The sequence below is a fragment of the Schistocerca americana genome, chromosome 1 (assembly GCF_021461395.2).
Source record: "Schistocerca americana isolate TAMUIC-IGC-003095 chromosome 1, iqSchAmer2.1, whole genome shotgun sequence".
In the NCBI taxonomy this organism is placed as follows: Eukaryota; Metazoa; Arthropoda; class Insecta; order Orthoptera; family Acrididae; genus Schistocerca; species Schistocerca americana.
Genome location: NC_060119.1, coordinates 887398591 through 887420681, shown reverse-complemented (window position 1 = coordinate 887420681; position 22091 = coordinate 887398591). Strand labels below are relative to the sequence as shown.

General features: G+C 46.0%; 1 protein-coding gene and 1 non-coding gene across 4 annotated transcripts in view; one reads left to right on the top strand and one right to left on the bottom strand.

Moving 5' to 3' along the window:
• LOC124614399 (transcriptional coactivator YAP1) overlaps positions 1–22091 on the top strand; it is a 353914-nt gene that overhangs the window by 117860 nt on the left and 213963 nt on the right. The window lies entirely within an intron of this gene.
• Trnas-cga lies at positions 15548–15622 on the bottom strand. Its single transcript has one exon. It is a non-coding gene; the product is annotated as a tRNA-Ser (tRNA).

Genomic DNA, 22091 nt, shown 5'->3' with positions numbered 1-22091 from the left:
TATGACACTTCAGACCCGATCACTAGCGATTAATTGTTATTTAGCAATAGTCCTTTCTAGAAGCTTCTCCAAATCTGTTATCTTTGTAAAGTTCGGATCCCCTGGAATATTCGATGTTTGTATAAACAGCAACACTCCGTGCAGGAGTCCTGTTCTGTTCTGGCTGTACATCGGTGTTAGCAGTAAACACGTGCTTTCAGTGCAAAGCGTTGTACGCCAATGACCACTCCCTCTTCCACATGGTTTCGTCGAGACATTGTTTGGTGGAGACGCCGGTTACTTAAAGGCATGTACGTCGCTGTGCCTCCAATTAGGCACCTTAACACCAGTCGCCTTCTAGGACAGGAATCGAAATATGAACAGTGTATCACTCTTAATATCCGTACTGATGTCATTCGGGAGGACGGCGGTTCAAATCCGTGTCTGGCCATCCTGATTTAGGTTTTCCGTGATTTCTCTCAATCGCTTCACGCAAATGTCGGGATCATTTCTTTGAAAGGGCATTGCCGACTTCCTTCCCCATCCTTCCCTAATGTGATGGGACCGATGACCTCGCTGTTTGGTCCCCTCCTCCAAATCGCCGGCCGCGGTGGTCTAGTGGTTCTAGGCGCGCAGTCCGGAACCGCGGGACTGCTACGGTCGCAGGTTCGAATCCTGCCTCGGGCATGGATGTGTGTGATGTCTTTAGGTTAGTTAGGTTTAAGTAGTTCTAAGTTCTAGGGGACTGATGACCACAGAAGTTAAGTCCCATAGTGCTCAGAGCCATTTTTTTTTCCTCCAAGTCAATCAATCAATCAACCAACCAACCAACCAGGACGCTGATGGATTACAGAAGAGCACTAAGTTAGCTGCACATCAGGCACCGATCAGCGTTGCCGCAAAACACTGGTCAGGACGCGACGAAATAGCTGAAACGATTCTACCGACTCGTCAGATACTACAGGTGGGATGACATGCGTTCGGCTAATGTTTACTTTTACTTAGAGGTAACGGCACAATAGTTGTTTCATAAAAACGAAGAGAATCTTAATTCTTGAGGCAAATTCGAGGCCGAACTGAAGAAAAATCAGGCGAAAATCAGGATTAACTCCGTTTAGCGGAGGACACGATCGAACATTCATAATGTTTCAGCTTTATGCTATACCGCGAATCCGAATATGAAAGAAGCCGATAAAATCTTACGCTTGAAGAAAGGAGTCGCAGGAAACACGTACCAAGCTCTTCTGGTAAAAGATGTCACAACGACGAAAAAGGTATGACCGACTACTGAACATTGTCCCAGTGGCAGTTGTGGAAGGCCACCCTAAGCTTGTCTCTCTTATAAATGTCGGACCGAGAGGACAGCCATGGTCCTCATATGTTGTTAGCCTACTGTTACGAATCTACATCTACATATATACTCTGGTGCGAATTGTGCCCTCCGGCACACACCGCTTGGCGGCTACCAAAGTCGTATTCCCCCCCTCCCTCTGTTCCACTCGCGGATCGCGCGAGGAAAAAACGACTGTCTGAACGCCTCAGTACGAGCTTTAATTTCCCTTATCTTTGAATGGTGATCATTGCGCGATCTGAAAGTTGGTGGTAATAATATATACTCTATATCCTCGGCGAAGATCGGATTTCAGAATGTAGTGAGCAGCGAAGATCGGATTTCAGAATGTAGTGAGCAGCCCCTTCCGCCTGGCGTGTCGTCTGCCTGCAAGTGTGTCCCACTTCACTTTCTCTGAGATTTGTAACGCTCTCGCGATGGCTAAATGTTCCAGTCACGAATGTTTCCGCTCTTATTTGGGCCCTCTCAATCTCTTAAATAGAAGTTTTACGGGTAAAGTTTAGCTTTGCTGAAAGTTCTTAGAACTAGAAAGATTTTTACTTACACTTCATGGCTTGTATAAAGACGTGGATTTCTGGTTGCAGTCGATTTTGCTTTTACCACCTGACATGATGCGAGTGCCAGATAATGCAGATAAATCATTTGAAAGTAATGTACCACTGTTAGTCATCTGCGTTATTAATATGGGCCGTGTGTTTGTACACTCTTTTCTTTGATACGGAACGTGCAATATATGCTGTTGTCTTCGGCCCGAAGCATGGTTTGATGCAAATCTCCACACTAATTATACCCGTGACAATATTTTCATCTCTGCACAACTACTGCAGCCTGCGTCCATTTCAAACCATTTTCATCGTCAAGCATTCGTCTCCCTCAACAACTGGCCCACATTTCTCTCCGCTGCTAAATTGACGATCCCTTTGTGCTTCAGCATGTCTCCTATTAAACGATTCATCCTTTTTAGTGTAGTTTTCCCGTCAGTTTCTTTTCTTCGATTCAGTACCTCTTCATTCGTTATCAGAGAAACCCATTTAGTTTTCTGCATTCTTCTGTAACACCGCATTTCCAAACATTTTACTCACTTCTCGAGCGTAATGACTGTCGTCCTCGTTGGATTTTCACATGAGGCTACACTACAAACAAGTACTCTCGGGAGAGAGTTACTATCAGTTTGCAATGAAAATCCACTTTTGTTTCTAAGTGTTACAGTATCCGTGATACGTATGGTCATAACCTCGTCTGCTGCCTGCGGATCACCCATCGGTAATACACTCGCGCCTCCTATTAAATCTATGGACTTCATTGACGGTTACCATTTCATCCTTAAAACTATTCTCCATACTATATATATATAAAAAAAAACTCTGCCGGCCGGTGTGGCCGAGCGGTTCTAGGCACTACAGCCTGGAACCGCGCGACCGCTACGGTCGCAGGTTCGAATCCTGCCTCGGGCATGGATGTGTGTGACGTACTTAGGTTAGTTAGGTTTAAGTAGTTCTAAGTTCTAGGGGACTGATGACCTCAGCAGTTAAGTCCCATGGTGCTCAGAGCCATTTGAACCATTTGAAATTATAAAAAATCTAATAATACTGAAAAGAGATTCAAAGAAAGGCTCCAAAAAAATAAAAGAAACAAATAATGAGATTCATTGCTATTATATTAACTAAGTTTCTCTAAACTAATCCACGAATGTCGGTGGAGAGCGTTCTAGACGTGCAGTTTCCGTTCTGATCAAGCCTCAGGAACATAGTGGTTCTAGGAACTGGTACGCTTAATGCATATTAGATGTAAGCTGAATGTCCAAAACAGCTCCTATCAAGTTGACACGCTGATCCGATACTGCATCGATTCCGCGCTGATGGTTAGAATCTGATAGTTTCCAGAAGACATCTGCGCTTCGTGGAAGTTCCTCCTCCTTCCCAGCGATTGCTGTCACTGATGGCGTCGCTGCTGCTAAATCTATGCAGACTCGGACGAGTAAATTCTTGAGCATGTCAGACGATCGGTCGTATATTAAATCAGGCAGTCCCTCTGGTACCTAAGTTCAAGACTAGTCCGATAAATGTAAGATTCGCTGCTGACGTAGAAGTGATGAGATACAGACTCTGGCCATACACTTCAACCGTCAGCTAGCAACAAAACGGCTTTGTTCTTACAACAGCATCTTGAGGACAGCGATCCCACTACAAAAACCAGAGTACTAAGTCGAAGCATAAAAAAATAAAAATGACAAGTCACGAAGCAGTAATCTTAACACAGCCAAAGGCGTATTCTGGCTGTGCATAAAATCAATATTGCATCTACACCTGCAATACAATATTTCCGCGAACTTCTTCTTCATATTGCTTTCACTGATGTTACACGAGAAACAATACGGTGGGTTCCATTCCGTTTGAGCCCGACTTTCTCTAATTTTAGCGTTGTGGTCATTACGTGTCATATATGTTGGAGGTAGTGACGTGTTTTGTAACTCATTCTTTCTGCAAACTGTTGAGCGCATGCGCCACATCCACGCTGACTAAACAAACCCAATACAAATCAGGCTGTTTTTCTTTGAATCCTTTCTATCACTGAGGCTAGACCAACTCGGCTACAGTCCTAGATCGATAGGCAGTACCCAATATTTGCCCGAAAAAGTGGTTTGTAAGAGACCTCTTTTGAAGCGGCCTCTTTCGTCCGTCAATTACACTTCCTTGGAATTAATTTATAGGCCTGAGCGCTCTTAAATGAATGTGTGGGACATTTGCGTTCCCCTACTAGATATGTGTCGCCGCGCCGTGCTAAGTCACTCCGGACAGGAACTAGTGGACAATGTAACGTCTGACTGGAGTGAATGATAGCTGACCTCGCTGTCAAAACTATATCGCAACGTTTCGTCTGTTTACGAACATTGTTTTTTTGCTATCACATACCAAACGTTGCATCTTTGCTCCTCCCCATGCGCCTATGAATTTCATAAAAAATTAATAACGATGTCACCTCGCTGTACATAGTTGCTTCTCCAAATAGCCACATAATTAAAGACATTATTTATCAGATTCTTATACACAAACAGAAGGGCTCTTCATAGTATGTAGAGATGCGCCACAAGTTTCCTTAGCTTCTGACGATGGCGCTCTATTAATAACGATTTACCGAGTTTCTCGTCGCTAGGCCTCATGCTCCTCGGACCAGTGTGGTGCGATCGTGGATTTTAGGCACGGGCTGTTACCATGCTGGAAGATGCCACTGCTGTCACGGTCTCCTCGATTGCTGCTACAGGCCTCTGGAAGCCTAGGTGAACGTCTCCCTTATTGCCCTCCCCTCCCTTCCGCCACCCCAGTGGCCAGTGTCCGTAGCGCGGTGCGTGTTACGTGCAGCAGTTAGACCGAATGACGGAGTATCCAGACATGGCCATCGACACGGTGTAACACGAAACGTGACTAATTCGACAAGGCAACACGTTTCTATTTATCCGCCGTCCAGTCAGGGTGACCCCGTGCTGACAGCAATCGTAATTGGCGATATTATTGGGTCAGCACGGGAACGACTGCTCCGAAGCCACGTATTCACCATTGTGCAGTGAACGGTGTGCTCCGAAATACATGACCCTGCACCGGCATGGCTCTCTGATGTCATACCTGGTACGTTTTCTGGATAGAGCGGTCAAGCCCCCGATCTACACGTTCCGTGATGAGGCGTGTCCGTCCAACACCTTGTCACATACTCCCGGTTGCGGGCAGTCTTCCGCCGCAAAATCTTGGCGCTATGGGACGATGAATTGCGTGAACTGACAATGCGCAATAAACTCCGTGCTGTCAAGGAGACGACGGCTGTGTGGCGGTCGTCCCTGCGAGCCACTCGCAGGGACTCAGTAGTTCTTTGCCGGCTCCGCATTGGCCACTCCCGGCTGACACACAGTTATTTACTGCGCCGGGAGGACCCTCCTCTATGTCGCTGTGGGGCGGCTTTGACAGTGGCCCACATTTTGATGGCCTGCCCCCTTTTAGCTGTGGTCAGGCAGACATTTGCGCTGCCTGCTACGCTCCCTGCCCTTTTAACAGACGACTCCACTATGGCTGACTTAGTTTTACGTTTTATTCGGGCAGGGGGATTTTATCATTTAATCTGAGTGTTTCTGTTTTATTTTATCGTTTTGTGTTGATTCTGGCCTTTGGCCTATGATTTTAAACTGATTTTTTAATGTGTTTCTAAGTGGTTGGCTTTTCCTTTTTTATTTCTCTGGTCGGCCAACCACCGTCAAACTCTGTGTGGTTTTAGTTCGTTTTGTCTTGTCTTTCTCTCAGTTTCTCTTGTTCTGTACCGTCTGTGGTCTCTTCTGTTCCTCGTTTTTATTCTCTGTGGGTGTTCTTTGTATTTGGACAAAGGGACCGATGACCGTAGCAGTCTGGTCCCTTTAATCCCCCAAACCAACCAACCAACCACATACTCCCGGCTTTCACCACTTTCCGCAAATGCTCGCGACAGTAGCACCCGAATAGCCGCTGAGCTTCGCCTTACCGAGATGGTCGTTCGCAGGCGAAGAACTAGAACAATCTGCCCTTGGAATAACTCGTTTATGTAGTGGATTTCTCCATTAACGGTCTGTTTCGTCGCTAGAACTGTTCCCCAGTCTTTGCTCCGTTTACACTTTTCTTACAGCCGGCCGCGTGGCCGAGCGGTTCTAGGCGCTACAGTCTGCAACCGCGTGACCGCTACGGTCGCAGGTTCGAATCCTGCCTCGGGCATGGATGTGTGTGATGTCCTTAGGTTTGTTACATTTACGTAGTTCTGAGTTCTAGGGGACTGATGACCTCAGAAGTTAAGTCCCATAGTGCTCAGATCCATTTGAACTTTTCTTTACCGCGTCTTTTCCCACATACACAATCTCACACTGGGCGTTCGTCGTAATGCCTTAGGTCATCACTGTAAGCAAAGAGTCCTATACATAAATTTGTAAGCTGTGGTAAATGTAAGTTGGTCTTTCGGTCTCGTAGATGCGGAGAGGATTCATTTCCTTTAAAGAATAAACCAAAAACTCAAAAGTAATTTTAATTGCATTTACAAATAGCCTAGTACCCGTCGCAAAAAAAAGGAAAGTAGCTGTAGGAAGGTTCATTAACGGTGTCGTTATTCCGGCTTGGTTCACTTGTATTCTTCATAATTCCACTGTCTCTCGTGCGACCCATTCGCATAGACTGGCAGTCTCGGGACGAAGGCGCGCAAGGCTGTTGCCCAACTCTTAAGACCGTTCCGTAGTGTAGCGTACAAAGTAATTGTGAGTGAAACATCATCCCGTGTGCCGGCCGAAGTGGCCGTGCGGTTAAAGGCGCTGCAGTCTGGAACCGCATGGCCGCTACGGTCGCAGGTTCGAATCCTGCCTCGGGCATGGATGTTTGTGTTGTCCTTAGGTTAGTTAGGTTTAACTAGTTCTAAGTTCTAGGGGACTAATGACCTCAGCAGTTGAGTCCCATAGTGCTCAGAGCCATTTGAATCGTTCCATCATCCCTTGTATTTCGACGAGAACTACTGGCGATATGAATCAATGCATTCGACTGTTAGATTCGTTATTCATGGAAATGGTGATGAAGAGGGAAAGTAGATCTAAGGATAAGGGAATGAATTTGCGCAGCCAGGGAGTGGCCAATGTGTCCGCATGGGAAACACGTGGGTGAGTGGGATTAGTTCCATCGCAGCAGTTGGTTGCGCAGTTTCTTAAGAGTTGTGACCTTCCGTGGTTCATCTGCGTAACCTAGGTGTCAGACACTGTGAGGCTCTATTTGGGAGCTCAGAACTGTACGCCATGGGCCGCGGAGGTTGGCGACCTGCCTTGGGCCGCCGCTGTTCTTCCGAGAAGGCGCCCGCACACCACGGTCCTGACTCATGGCCCAGCTCTGCTCTTCTTTCCGAGTAGTTTCCGGCCACCTGTCTCCGACACACTGCTACAAATATTCTTAACTCACTACTCAATGAAAAGGTCGCTCTCTCTCTCTCTCTCTCTCTCTCTCTCTCTCTCCATCCTCCTTCCCCCTCCCACCCACACACATTACCCTACTTCCCTTCATGGTGCAACAGGTAACTACAGTAATGCTACGAACGTTCCGTATTATATTTACTGAGCCACGCAAATGAAATTCAGTGTCACAACCTAAGTATTTCCGATTCCACCTCTCCCTGCCGGTGATTATGTCAGAAATATTGAGCTGGAGTAACACCAGCATGAAAGAGAAAGGAAACTATGAATTACTCAAAAACCGCCTTGAGCCAGAAAGTAATCACGAGGTGCCAGTTGAGGTCTGGCTCTTGCCTCAAGTCGCCTTCTTTTGCAGCAGACTGTAGTTTTCTTGACGCCTATCAGAACCATTCGGCTTTTCTTCCCTTATTTTTCTGCGTCGTCTTCTGCAATATCTCCGAGTCGCATGGGAAGCATTGCTAGCAAAATAAAAATTTGTTGGCACCATACGTTACACTTAAAATGCAAAAATATTATGGTTTGTGGTTCAAATGGCTCTGAGCACTATGGGACTTAACACCAGTCCCCTAGAACTTAGAACTACTTAAATCTAACTAACCTAAGGACATCACACACATCCATGCCCGAGGCAGGATTCGAACCTGCGACCGTGGCGAAAGCGCGGTTGCAGACTGAACCACCTAGAGCCGCTCGGCCACTCCAGCCGGCCAATTATGGTTTACTACGGAAACTATGAATAGTTCTGTTCTTCGATCAATTGTCTAGTGATTCGATGAAAATGGCGTCGAACTGATGGTCGCTTTCAGCCAGGCAGGACTAGTCACGGTATCCGATATTATTCCCGAGTTTCTCACGCAAATACAGCTCAAACATTGTTACACCTTAGACATTCACGCATTGCTCTTTAACATGTGGTATTTCTTAATATGTCGACAGGTATATGTCTTCTGCAGTTTTTCAGTTCTGTGAGAGAGAGATATCTTGGAAAAAGTAATTTGTCTGATGTATCACCCCCTTCTGTTGATCTATATTTGACATAGTTTTAGATCTTTGAATGTTAATATTAAAAGCCGTATCCTAATATTTTTGTCTTTGTCAGTTAGTATTAGTGGCAGACTTTGTTGCAGATTCGTACACTTGACGAGGAAGGAGTTATGCTTTCCCTATCCCTTGGAATGAGCGTCAAGCCTCTACTAACGTTTTGGTACTGGCCTCGGAGAGCCGATTTCATTTGACCCATTTAAGACGCCAGTCTTTAATAAGAAAGCGAATTCCCTAGATATTTCAGCAACATATAAATCTTGTGTAATTGTGCACAATATGTGTGTGTCTTTGTGAAAAAGATACGTGAGACGCAACTTGGACGTTTGCCCAACATTCACGTGGACGCGCTCACTTGCCAGGTGATTTGTAGACAGCTTCTGAATGATCCTCCTGTCTGCTGAAACGGCGGGTCGTATTTATAACGTCTGTTCCAGTGGACATTATCAAACACATTTTTCCGATCGCGCCTGCTCATTAACCTCAACCTAATTTGAACTAGTTAGAGCCATCCCGCCTCCTCGTGTTCTCGCCCCTTCTAACAGGCTGCAACCTTATCACAGAGGCCGTTATTGTGTAAACGAGGGAAAATAGGGCTCAGTAGCTGAAACAAGTCGCTCCTTTTTTATTTAGAAAGAGCAAAAGTTACACAGACAAGGAACACAGTAGTATACCTGCTTTAGTAGAATGGCTAAATACCCTGTTTCTAGAGATGTAGAGAAACGTGCTCCTTTTACATACATCTGACATAATCACTATGAATATGAAAGTAGGGAAATTGATAATTAGACCGGGAGACACGGATAGTCTCCATTTCTCGCGCCATATTCATGAGCGGAATGGGAGGAGGCACTTACGAAACGTTTACGCATTGTACCGTCTGCCAGATTGCGTTTGGCTGACATGTGTAACATAATGATCTAGCCGTGCGGTCTGAGGCGGTTCGCGCGGCTGTCCCCGTCGGAAGTTCAAGTCCTCCCTCGGACTTGGGTGTGTGCGTTGTCCTTAGCGTAAGTTAGTATAAGTTAGGTCAAGTAGTGTGTAAGCCTAGGGACCGATGATCTCAGTAGTTTGGTCCCATAGAACTTACTACAAATTCCCAAAATTATGATATACTACGTAATAGTCTTTGAACCATATACTCACAGCGCCTACTCTGGCCGTCAACTTGCATCGCAACAATCAGGAAATATTATCTTCGGGTATTGTGCGTATTGTGTATTGAACTGGGGACCTAGAAACGGGGGGACTGATGACCTTAGCTGTTTAGTCCCCCTTAAACATCCCAACAACCACCACCACCACCACCACCACCACCACCACCACCTAGAAACGACGGAGAGGCTGCGCCCCACCGTAGCCCTCAGTGGTTCACAACCCCACAAAAGGCCACAGCAATCCACCCACCCCACCCCATTCGGCCCCCAGTGGACACCCCCCCCCCCCCCCCCCCCACACACACACACCCCTTTCCCGGGGAACGTCTCATACCAGACGAGTGACATCCTGAGTTCCAGCGTGATGTTGCCTCTCTAATTTAGGATTCTCGCCGGCCGGAGTGGCCGTGCGGTTCTGGGCTCTACAGTCTGGAGCCGAACGACCGCTCCGGTCGCAGGTTCGAATCCTGCCTCGGGCATGGATGTGTGTGGTGTCCTTAGGTTAGTTAGGTTTAATTATTTCTAAGTTCTAGGCGACTGATGACCTCAGAAATTAAGTCGCATAGTGCTCAGAGCCAAGCCAATTACAGAAAGGTCTCAGGAACGGTGTTAAATGTTTCATTGTATTATACGTTTGTAGCTCCATTACGTCCTTGCGGGAATTTTTGGAACTTTCAAAACATCTAAAGTAGATAGCTTTTCAAAAAGAATTCGTCTGATCTCACAAGACTAGATGTTGTGCATGAATGCGAAACTTGAATTAAAACTGAACTTACGCCTCGGTAGTCAAGGTTCACCTGGACGCCAGTTGTACGTTCATGTGGTAGTGGTGTTGCTCTGCTAGCTGACTCGATCATTCAGTATAGAGTGTGCTTGGAGTTGAGCTTTCGATTACACAGCAACATTAGGCCTGTTTCCGTTCTCTGTTGAACAGGTGCATTTCTCCGTTTAACAGGTGCACTACGTCTCCCACAGCTCAGAGCACTGGACGAATGCAACAGAAGTTCCAGAGACATTACTCGTTCTGTAAAGATAAATCCAAAAGATGCCCTCTTTTTGTTAGTTAAATACACAGAGAGCATGTATCAGTCTTTTGCAAGTATTAGACTGGTTGAGCCAGCCGAGGAATAGCCATTCCTCACGTGCTGGGCGTGATTCGAGCGCGTTGGTTGTGTTTCAAACCACAAAGAATTCAATTGCTACAGTGATTTCATGCTTGTGGTGAACAACAATGTGTAGTTCCATGAATTAATTCTGGATGTGGGGACAGAAGATAATAAATACCTACTGCGTTTAGTACTCAATGATGAGGCGTGTTCTGCCACAGCATGAGAGAAACATACCACAGTCGAGAACGAGACCCATTTTCTAAAGCTTCATGTGTTCTGCACTTACCGCCAAGAATGGCCCTCCTTTCCTCCCCACTCTCTGTCTATCCCTTCCTGCGCCCCTCCTCTCTCTCTCTCTCTCTCTCTCTCTCTCTCTCTCTCTCTCTCTCTCTCTCTCTCTCCCACTATATCACCCTCCCCTCTCTCTGCTCGGCTGTGCCCATCTGCATGTATATTCCCAGGAATAAAACATTCCAATACTTCCAACACAACGTGCTAGTAGTGCAGTTCAGCCTACGTGTCAGGTTCTACCAACCCTTTTAACCCCACTCCTACCCCCGTGGAACCAAGGTAGTTGTTATCCTCACAGTACTTCTTACCTTTTCGATATGTAGATGGAGTCAACCCAAGCAAGTACTGCTCAACACATCTTTCATGTAGCACCCAACGTCAGTGGAAAGTGTCAGTTTGTTTTCCATCGCAAATAAAATTACTCTTAAAATTTAAGTTGCATGCCCATTTCACAGAGAGGTTATAAATTTAGTGCTCTATTCGTTTTATCGATAATAGCTGGTACCACCACGCAGCAGTGCTACCCTGTCACTGGCTGAAGTATTTATTGTTCTTCCTGTTTTACTGACCTTGTTAATGCACACCCATAAACCACACTGTACTAATTTAGGAGCACACTATCGAATGGGCACGTAAAATTCTGCTTACAAAAATCTGTTTATTTGAAATGTGAAACAAACCTATGCTTTCCGTTGACACTGGATGCCGTACGAAACACGTGATGAGCAGTATTTGTTTAGGATGACTGCTTCTACACGTTACAAAAACATTATTGTAAATAGCTGCTAAAAACAAAAGAAAATGAGCCTGACGGCTGTTACAAGAGACACCCGTTATATGTACTGCCCGACAAAAGTGGAGCATACAAAAGAGGAGGAGAAAACGAAATCAATCTTCACTGATTGAGAGGATATGTGATGTTACTGCAGTGATTAAAAGATCAAGTCAACTTTATAAAGAACCTGGCAGTATGATTCCAGTAATCAGTATAGTGCTGCACTCCCTCTGGTCTAGGGCATCCATAAAGCCGCGCTATCCTGTCCTGAGGCAGACTGGAACACAGCTGTTGTGGACTGGTGCTTGATATCCTGGATACTGGAGTTGGGACAGAGTTGTTGTCGGAGCTGTTCCCACACATGTTCTGTTGTCCTTTTGAAGAAAAAAAAAAAAAAAAAAGGCACCAAGATATTGTCGCATGAGAGGTAACACACAAAGATGCAGAATGCTCGTGACATATCGTTCTATGGTCAGAGTTCGCTCCATCACAACTAGTTGTGATCTGCAGTCATACCCGATGGCTCTCCATACAATGACGCCAGGAGTAACACCGCTATGCCTCTTCAGAAAGTTGCAAGAGTGGGACCACTCTTCAGATCGTCGCCATATTCTCCTCTGATTATCATGTGGGGTAATGCAAGAATACGAGTCGTCGTTGAACGGAGTGTGACGCCATACATCAGCAATCCATCCTTCCTGCTCACTGCACCACACCTGTGACGTTACCGCTAGCCTGCTCATTGGATGATGCTTCCTTAGTTTGGCTGCTGTTTGTCTTCGACCAACGATGCTGGATGACACAGAATGTTACTGGAAGCCCGTTACTTGTTCTCGGATGGCGGACACAAGTGTGAAGGAGATATGATGTGCTTCATGCACAATAACGCGGGAGGACGACGGTTCAGTCCCGCGTCCGGCCATCCTGATTTAGGTTTTCCGTGATTTCCCTAAATCTCTCCAGGCAAATTCTGGGATGGTTCCTTTGAAAAGGCATTCGGGAGGACGACGGTTCAATCCCGTCTCCGGCCATCCTGATTTAGGTTTTCCGTGATTTCCCTAAATCGCTTCAGGCAAATGCCGGGATGGTTCCTTTAAAAGGGCACGGCCGATTTCCTTTCCCATCCTTCCCTCACCCGAGCTTGCGCTCCGTCTCTAATGACCTCGTTGTCGACGGGACGTTAAACACTAATCTCCTCCTCCTCCTCCTTTGAAAAGCCGCGGCCGACTTCCTTCTCCGCCCTTCCCTAATCCTATGAGACCGATGACTTCGCTGTCTGGTCTCCTCCCCCCAAAAACAACAACAACAATAACACGATCTGCACTGATGGTGGTCAGACATAGTCGACTGGAATCTTGATGACAAGTACGCCTGCCCTCACATTTCAGTGCTGTCCAGCATCGCCCACTGTCACATCTGAATGCCATACAGATCTGTGCTTTGCACAAATCGACCAGCAGGCCAACTGCAGACCCACAGTGATGCTCCTCTCATACATCTTTATGTGCTGATAACGCTGTCTCACACCAGTACGCAACAGTTAAGTGCTGGTAACGCTTTCTCGCCAAGTAAGTGGCATCTCCTCCACAGTGACCACTCGACATATAACGCTGTTCACACCCCTTACATGTCCTAGCAGTCCTGGTAACGTCACTGAATACGAATAACTTTAATGCTCTCCTATCACAGAGAATTGAAAGTGTACATCCAGCCACGTCTTCTGGGTGTTTCACTTTTTTTGTCAGGCGCTGTGTACTACCACAATGCATAATCCGCTCCTGGTGTCCGACATTCGTAGGTCTGTTTCTCTGCTCCAGATGTGCGGCGCACGACTTATTCTTTCCCAATGTCTTCCGTCTTCCTTCCTTGTCCTTTATTGCCGTGTAGTTCAAATGGGTCAAATGGCTCTGAGCACTATGGGACTTAACTTCTGTGGTCATCAGTCCCCTAGAACTTAGAACTACTTAAACCTAACTAACCTAAGGACACCACACACATCCATGCCCGAGGCAGGATTCGAACCTGCGACCGTAGCAGTCGCGCGGTTCCGGACTGAGCGCCTTAACCGCGAGACCACCGTGGCCGGCTGCCGTGTAGTGTCGGTGCTTACTCTTTAAGCAACTTACGCTATCTTGTCGTACAGAGTGTTGACTTTTCTATGTGAACTGAGTATTTTATGACAAATAAGAATGGAATCAAGTGCACAGTTCTTTAAATATTTGAAATGCAAGTTGAGGACGTCCGTTGTTACTGATCATGAGCAATCGTCCGACGAATACTCTCTGTATAGATGTGCACCGTTTTCCGTGTCTCAGATCGAACACTCGAAGTAATTTACGCTTACGCGGCGTTTAAAAGGAATGATCTAGAATTCAGTCTTAAAGTATGGCTGGGAAGCGTAGTGCTTTGATGGCGCCATTGTCCTGTCATTTGCAGACTACTCCCTTAGAGTAGTTTACACGGATACTACGGTTTTCAGAATCGGGAAGCAGTTATTTGATTTTATTTATTCGTCGCGCCGCGCCGCCCGCTCGCCTTTGTGTGGTGGTATTTATGCAGACGACGACGGCGCCGCTCCCATTTATAACGGCCGCCGCTGCCAGGGACGCCGACCTGTTGTGTGGCTGGCGCGTCCGGCAGGGGGGCAGGGTGCTCCTCTCGTGTGTTTCATGTCCTTTGGAAGGCGACCACGGCAGATGGAGGCAGCGCGCGAGCCAACTTCGACTATAATGTCTCAAGGGATTATTAGGTGTAAGAAAAACGACATAGTGAGTTGTGAGCCTGTGCTTGCTATCATGGATACTCAGTGTGGAATCAGTGGTAAGGCAAGGGACGGTTGGAAACACTTCAACCGTCATACTTTCGACTGCTGACGTTGCCCAGTCGGGACAAGTGCAGAGGTCGGACACGCTAGTCGTTGGGAGGTCCAGGGTTAGGGGGGAACGAAACTCCTCTGGGAGGTAGCAGGCAGGTCGGGAAAGAATGCCAGTGTGCAGTCTCTTGGTTTGCCGGGGGTCTCGTCCGAGAAGTGGAGGATTGCTGGCGGCTATCGAGCGAACTGACTGCAACGAACTGCAAGTCGTGGCTCAAGCCCGCACGAACGACGCTTTCACGTAGGTTCTGAGACCATCCTCAGTTCTACCGCTAGATGGCTGATTTGGTGAAGACGGCTAGCATCGCACTCGGGACGCGGGCTAAGTTCATTATTTTTAACATCGTGTATCGCGGTCCTCTGATTTGGAGCACGATGGAAGGTGTAAACCAGTGGCTCAGATGATTCTGCGACTGTATCGGACGCGAATTTCTCGCATCCACTATTGGGCGGAGAGTTGTAGAGATTCCCCTTAATAGCAGGAAGCAGCTACTAGGTACGTGTGAGTCCCTGCCGCAATCGCAGATAACCAAGCCACATTTTCCGGTAATGCTCGTCCCCACAGATCTGAAATAGCAAAGGTTAACATGATATTAGTAAACTACAGGGACATCCATGCTAAGTTACAGAATTTGTATCGCTTGTTGAAGGTTATAACGCCCAGACAGTATTAGGAACAGAAAGTTGGCTGAAACCGGAAGTGAATAGCAACGAAATCCAAAGTTAGGATTGGAGTAGTTATCGTAAGTATAGGTTAGTCGCCAATGGATAATTCGATAATATTTAGCAAGGTTATCACAGATTCCGAATGTGAATTAATGTGAATGAAGTTAAGCATCAAACGCGGATCAAAAATGATAATCGGACGCTTTCAAAGATCGCTTGAGTCAGGAGCCGCAGTGTAGAGTGCTTCAGAGAAATCGTGCAGAATTTCGTGAATAAGTTTCCTGATCACGCTGCTGTATAGAGGGCGACTTCAACTTTCCAGGTATAAAAACTTCCTGGCAGATTAAAACAGTGTGCCGGACCGAGACTCGAACTCGGGACCTTTGCCTTTCGCGGGCAAGCGCTCTACCAACTGAGCTACCCAAGCACGACTCACGCTCCGTCCTCACAGTTTTACTTCTGCCAGTACCTCTTCTCCTACCTTCCAAACTTTGCAGAAGATCTCCTGCGAACCTTGCAGAACTAGCACTCCTGAAAGGGTTTCCAGGTATAGATTGGCGAGTCATGCTGTCAAAACTGGTGGAAGATAAACTGGTCTGGCAACAGTTTTAAAGATAACGTAGTGACAACTGAAAATATGTGGCAGATTGGAATCCGAAAGTCGATTCCCTGCTTCTCGTGAGCAGTGGCCTTAACCATTGTTGTATCCGAGAAATAATGTAGGTTTCACTTTCATTTCCATTGTATATTCATTGTTTTCAACCCTATCGATCCATTCAGTTATGTTACTGGATTAATGCATTTCACCTTCTCATTGTCCTATTGTCCGATACACACTGTGTGTGAGACTAATATTTTCTCTGTCTGGATCGTGACCACAGAGTTTACATGAGCATGTGCAGTGGTGGTTTGGGCAATATTTTACCAATGTGCCACAATATTACAAAAATAAGCAGATTGTGTTTCACAATGTTGTCATGATAGGCGCAACATAATATTGCTGCGAGATTAGCTTTACCCAATACATTAACATCAAGTGTGTTGTTCATGTATTTATGATTTCTGCTATTTTGTTGTAATGCATTAATATCTCTGATCTTTCACTCTCCCTGTAGCACACACAAAACTGTTCTGAAAAACAAATATAGAAAACAGAAAAGTGTATTGCGAACATGATACCCACTTTTTGTACACTTCGATATCAAATTTTCTCATTTACTCACTTTTTAACCGCCATCCATAGTCTTTTGATTCCCAAGGATAGTAATCGCAACTCCATTGTAAACTGAACTGTTATTTTATAATAATAATTTAACATGGTGAGGAATAAAAAATGAAAAAGCTGATGGTAACAGTGGAAAGCGATCACGAGCTAACACATTGCGAACTTGTGCGCTTGACCACTGGGCCAAGGCGCAATTACGTCAACTACTCCTCAAAAATCTCTGCACTTTCAAAGAAAAATACTAACTTGGTACTGGTAGCAACATAGCATTCATAGATAGTGCCAGACGGGATAACGTCACATCAGAGCATGCACAATCAAAAACAGACAGCTGTGTCTGTTCTCCGAGCTGACTGTAGCGCAGCCATCGACACTGGTTTCTGGTTATCCTGGAGAGAGAGCAACAAAACAGGTTTTCATCCGTTTTAATTGCACACCATCACGCATTCGAAGAGAAATGACGTACTTTTCATGAGATTTCTGGCTCACATTCGAAGTGAAATAGCGTAACTCAAGTGCGATATTTACAGTGTGCTGTGGTACATTAGGAAATGATCACTGGCCGCCACTGCTTATGTTTCACAATCGGTCTGGAACTATAGATTCCTTCCGTGTCTTCTGTGCACTGTGTGTGCCTTTAACGCACTTGGCGCAAAGCGTCACGATTCATGTGGCTGAGATATCATCCATCGGCAATCCGGGTATTATGTCTCAATTCTCTGAGAATTTTTTAGATATCACGTCCGCTTCCGTGGAAGAATGGCTCGAGTTTAGTGCTGAAAGTTGTGTCTGATGAACAGATACACAAAGAACCTGTCGATATTCTAAGTTGCTAACATACTCAAATCAGTTTCCTTCTTATGTAATATGTACATGCAAAGGTGAAACTAAAACCCGTTACGTTATCCCACCTCCCCCCAGTCCGCCCTCTGTTAGTACCTATTGGTGTACCAAGTTTACAACGGCCGGCCGTCTGTAGTTGTAATGTTCCTGTGACAGAAATCGAACGGAGGTCGAGCTGCATGGGTACGGAAAATAACTTGTTTTTAGCCGAGCACTCCTGTTCGTTTCGACAGCCTCTTGTTGACGCATTAGCTCCGCACCAAGAGGTGAGCTTTGTACTTCCTTAAGCTGCAGCCGGCCGGTGTGACCGTGCGGTTTTAGGCGCTTGAATCTGGAACCACGTGACCGCTACGGTCGCAGGTTCGAATCCTGCCTCGGGCATGGATGTGTGGGATGTCTTTAGGTTAGTTAGGTTTAAGTAGTTCTAAGTTCTAGGGGACTGATGACCACAGATGTTAAACCCCCTAGTGCTCAGAGCCATTTGAACCATTTTGAACCTTAAGCTGCAGTCAGCACTATGTCATTCTGACAGCGATGATGGAACTTTCGTTTGTAATCTTTCTTTTTGTTCTTCTTTTACTGGCAAGGAAGCGAAAGTCACAGTTGCCTCAGTGAATTGCATCTAGTATCAGTTTAATGCAACCCGATTATAACAGTTCATGACGCTCTAATCCCTGCTGACTGCGATTAGAAGAAATGACACCATTACAAGAAATTTGGAAATTTGTGGTAAGTTCTTTGGGACCAGACTGCAGAGGTCATCAGTCCCTGCCTAGGCTTACACACTACTTAATGTAACTTGGACTAACAAAGGCAAAACACACACACACACACACACACACACACACACACACACACACTCAAGGGAAGACTTGAACCTCCGACGGGGGGAGCCGCGGTTCAAGGTGCCCTAGACCGCACAGCTACCCCGCGCAGCAGCATTACAAGATCAAGAGACAGTATTTGTCACACAGCAAACAGCAATTAAACAAGGGGGGGGGGAGAGCAAACCTGCCTAAAATAGTAATACGTTTTGACAACAGCTTGCGAAGTTATCAGCTGTCCATTTTGTTATAACTAGATTTGCATCACAACTTCATCTTCTGAAATTTTTGTTTTCAATGTGTCGTTCATAGCGACATTACTTAAGTTCAGAAAGATGGTAATCTGCCGTCACGACGGTTACCGAAGAGACTGTCACCTCATTTACTATAAGTGGCACAGAAAACATGGAAAACATGAGAGGTTGGCTACAAAGCACGTTCTCCATTTCCTAAGCTGATTCAAATTCTCCTGTGCAGTAGTTTTACATCTTACGTGTGGGAAAATACAGCATACATTGAAAGTTTTGCTGTTACAACATCACTGATTAGCAATAAAAAGTGAACGTATGAATGATGGGCGCAGACCACATGAAGTCTGCCCTAACGGGCCGCCAAGGTGGCGCAGCGGAGGACAGCCGTGCAGCGGCGCTGCACGCCCATGTTCTGCTCGCGCTCTCTGCGTCGCATCGCGCCCGGTGGACAAGGCCCGTTTGCTGTCCAGCTTTGTCTCCGGCGAGCCACCGCTCCGCGCCCAATGAGCCTGTCGTCTAAGGGTATCTTCACACTGAAAACCAGCTTCACCAAACAAAAACTCATAATTGTTAAGTTTGGCAGACTCGCTACTGTTGAGAGTTCGACAGACTTACAACTATTGTTAACAGTTGCAAAATGTGGACAACAGTTTCAAATTCTTGTAAACAAACGCATTCGGCATTTTTTATAATTATTATTGTTGTTGTTTGTACAGAAAAGATATTGGATTCTGTCTGTGAAAATGGATCACGAAAATCAACCGCAAAAAGACGTATGTGGTCCTGAATGTTTTTGTTATGAAGAGAAACCCATGAACCTTATAATTCTGTATTGGAGGAACTCTATATGAAGACAGGCAATGTTTCAAGGATTTTGTCTGGATGACATGTGGTCAATTTGAAGAACTCTTGATGGCATTAGCACCGCATTTGCACGGAAAGAAACAGATTTTACAGTTGAAATACATCCGGTACAACAACTTACTGTAATCCTTCGATATTTGGCAACAGGTGACAGTAACGCAAACGTGATGTACTCTCATCGGCTATCAGTGGCCAAGATTATGAAACCGTGCCTAGGGTGTGCTAGGTTATCGTGAATATACCCATGAATTTTCAAAAAGTACATACTCGGGAGTCGCCATTGTATAAACACAAGAAAGAAAGAAAGCAGTCGACACGACAATGCGCATGCGTCAATGACTCAACTGTCGCATTTTTTTTTTCACTATAACTACAAACGCGACACAAAACTTCCCTCGACTAGTTTTTCAAACTCGGGATTTCAAACAGCTGATAACAGTTGAAAACTAAGTCAATCTTAGAGTTGAAAACGGGTGTCAGTCGAGTTTGTTGAAGTGGTTTTCGGTGTGTAGGTACCTTAACGAACTCTAGACACTAGACTTATACCCTTCAATTTAGAAAATAAGGAACGTATACACACCCTCTCAGCATGATTTGAAGTTCTGCCGAGAAACAGAAACACTTTCATTTTTCGGTCGTCGCCGCTGATTCCTCTTAATGACCCGCTACAGAAATCAGTGATCTCCGTTCCATTTACATACAGAAACACTTTTCATTAACAAATTCATTTAAGCAGTTTGATGGTAGTCGTTACCGAACAAATGTGACAGGACGAACAACGTGGAAACAAGTTAACGCGGACTGATTCCGCTTTAACAAGTTGTATATGGACTGCTACCTTACATATGTGTATAAATAAGCATATAAAAAGACAAAATAAGGATGGTAAAAGAGCTGTGAACTGCTCTTCATCGATAATACTACAATATTTCTTACACAACAGCTCTAATATTTAAATCTGTGGTACTAATAAGTTAGCGTTTCTTTTAGAAGATTATTATTTGGTCATGGAACAAAGTAGTTGCGTTGTTGTCCTTCATGCAACATAACGGCTGACTGAAAAATCAACATCTTCCCCCCCTCTGTACACACACACACACACACACACACACACACACACACACACACACACACACACACACACACACACACACCAATTTCTGACGTTCGTTGAAACAAAACAACACAAAACAGTCTACGGATAGTTAACACATTGCACATCCAGCGAGTTGTAAAGAAACGACGGAGGAATTTGGAAAGAGGATTATGGTCAAGGGGAAGAAATAAAGGTTTACCTGTTTCCGGATAGCACTATACTTCTGTCGGAGATGTCAAATGTCTTGGAGAATCAGTTGAATGGAATGGTAGTGTCTTGAATGCAGCTTTCAGATCAGCATCGACATAAGTAAAACAAGCGTAATGGAATGTAGTCGAATTACATCGGGCGATGCTTAGCGAATGAGATTAGGAAATGAGGCGCTGAACGTAACGTGGGACTTGGGCTGTGTGCAGCCCTTCAGCCGGAGCGCGCCGCGCCGACGTGACAACGCCGAGGCGGCGCCTGTTGACCCGCGCAATGAGCAGGTTACGACGCAGCTGCCGCTCTGGACGCCAAATCTGACCGACGCCGGAACCAGCGCAGGCGCTCCTCTGTACGTGCTAGCCAGTCTCTGCAGATGTTTGCTTGCCAAGATTTAAAAGACCAGTTCGCAGAAATTTCTAATTTGTCTCGGCTTCTGGATATGTATGCTACAAATTTTCGTTAACGCTGACTATACTAAATTACACTGATGAGCCAAAACGTTATGATCACTGACTACCGCGACGGTGAATGCCGCCTGCTGGTGTTGCGTGCACGTGACGCAGTAACAGAAGTATTTAAGCAGAGCAGACACGGACGGGGGATCACACTAGCAAAGATATGGGCTGCAAATGGGCAAACCCATTGATATAAGCGACTTTGTCAATGGGTGGATTATTATTACGCAGAGCCCGTGAACGAGTATCTCGAAAACAGCGAAGCTGGTCGAATGTTCACGTGCTACTGTCGTGAGCATCTATGGAGAGAGGTAAGAGGTCAGTGAAACTACCACTAGGCGCTAAATGGTTGGACGTACGCGACTGTTTATAACACCTTGGTTTCGGAGGCTGTCATCTCTATTGGTGATCCGTGGCATTGCCGAAAGAGCACAGTTCTGCACACACAAGCGTTTGGAGCGCACCGTTCATCGTACATTGTTCAACATGGAGCTCCACAGCAGACGGCCCCTACGCGTTCACATGTCGACCAAGCGACATCGTCAGTCACGACAGCAGTGGGCACGAGACCATCGGAATTCGGCAGTCGATCAATGAAAACGTGTCGGCTCTTCGGATGAATCACATTTTTGCTACACTACATCGATGCTTGTCTCTACAAACGTCGTCGTAGAGGCAAACGGCGGTTCGAAACGTGAAGCGCGCCACGGATGCAGGCTGGCGGGAGCAGTTTCTTGCTGACAGCTGCGCGGCACCGGAATCCCTTCATGCTTGATGTCTTCCCCAATAACGATATTATGTCAGCAGCGTAATTGTCCATGTGTAGGAGCCAGAGCCGTTCTATAGTGGTTTGATGAACATTATAGTGAGCTCACGTTGATGTCTAGGCGACCAGATTCGCTTGATGTAAATCCTATGGAACCCATCTGGGTCGCTATCGGGCGCCGTCACCGCGTACGCCAATCAGCGGCTGCCGTCACCGCGTACGCCAATCAGCGGCTGCCGTCACCGCGTACGCCAATCGGCGGCTCGTTATTTACGCTAATTACATGACCTCTGTGTAGACATCTAATGCCACGTACCTCCACAAACCTACCAACAAACTGTCGCATCCATATACGCAGAATCAGTG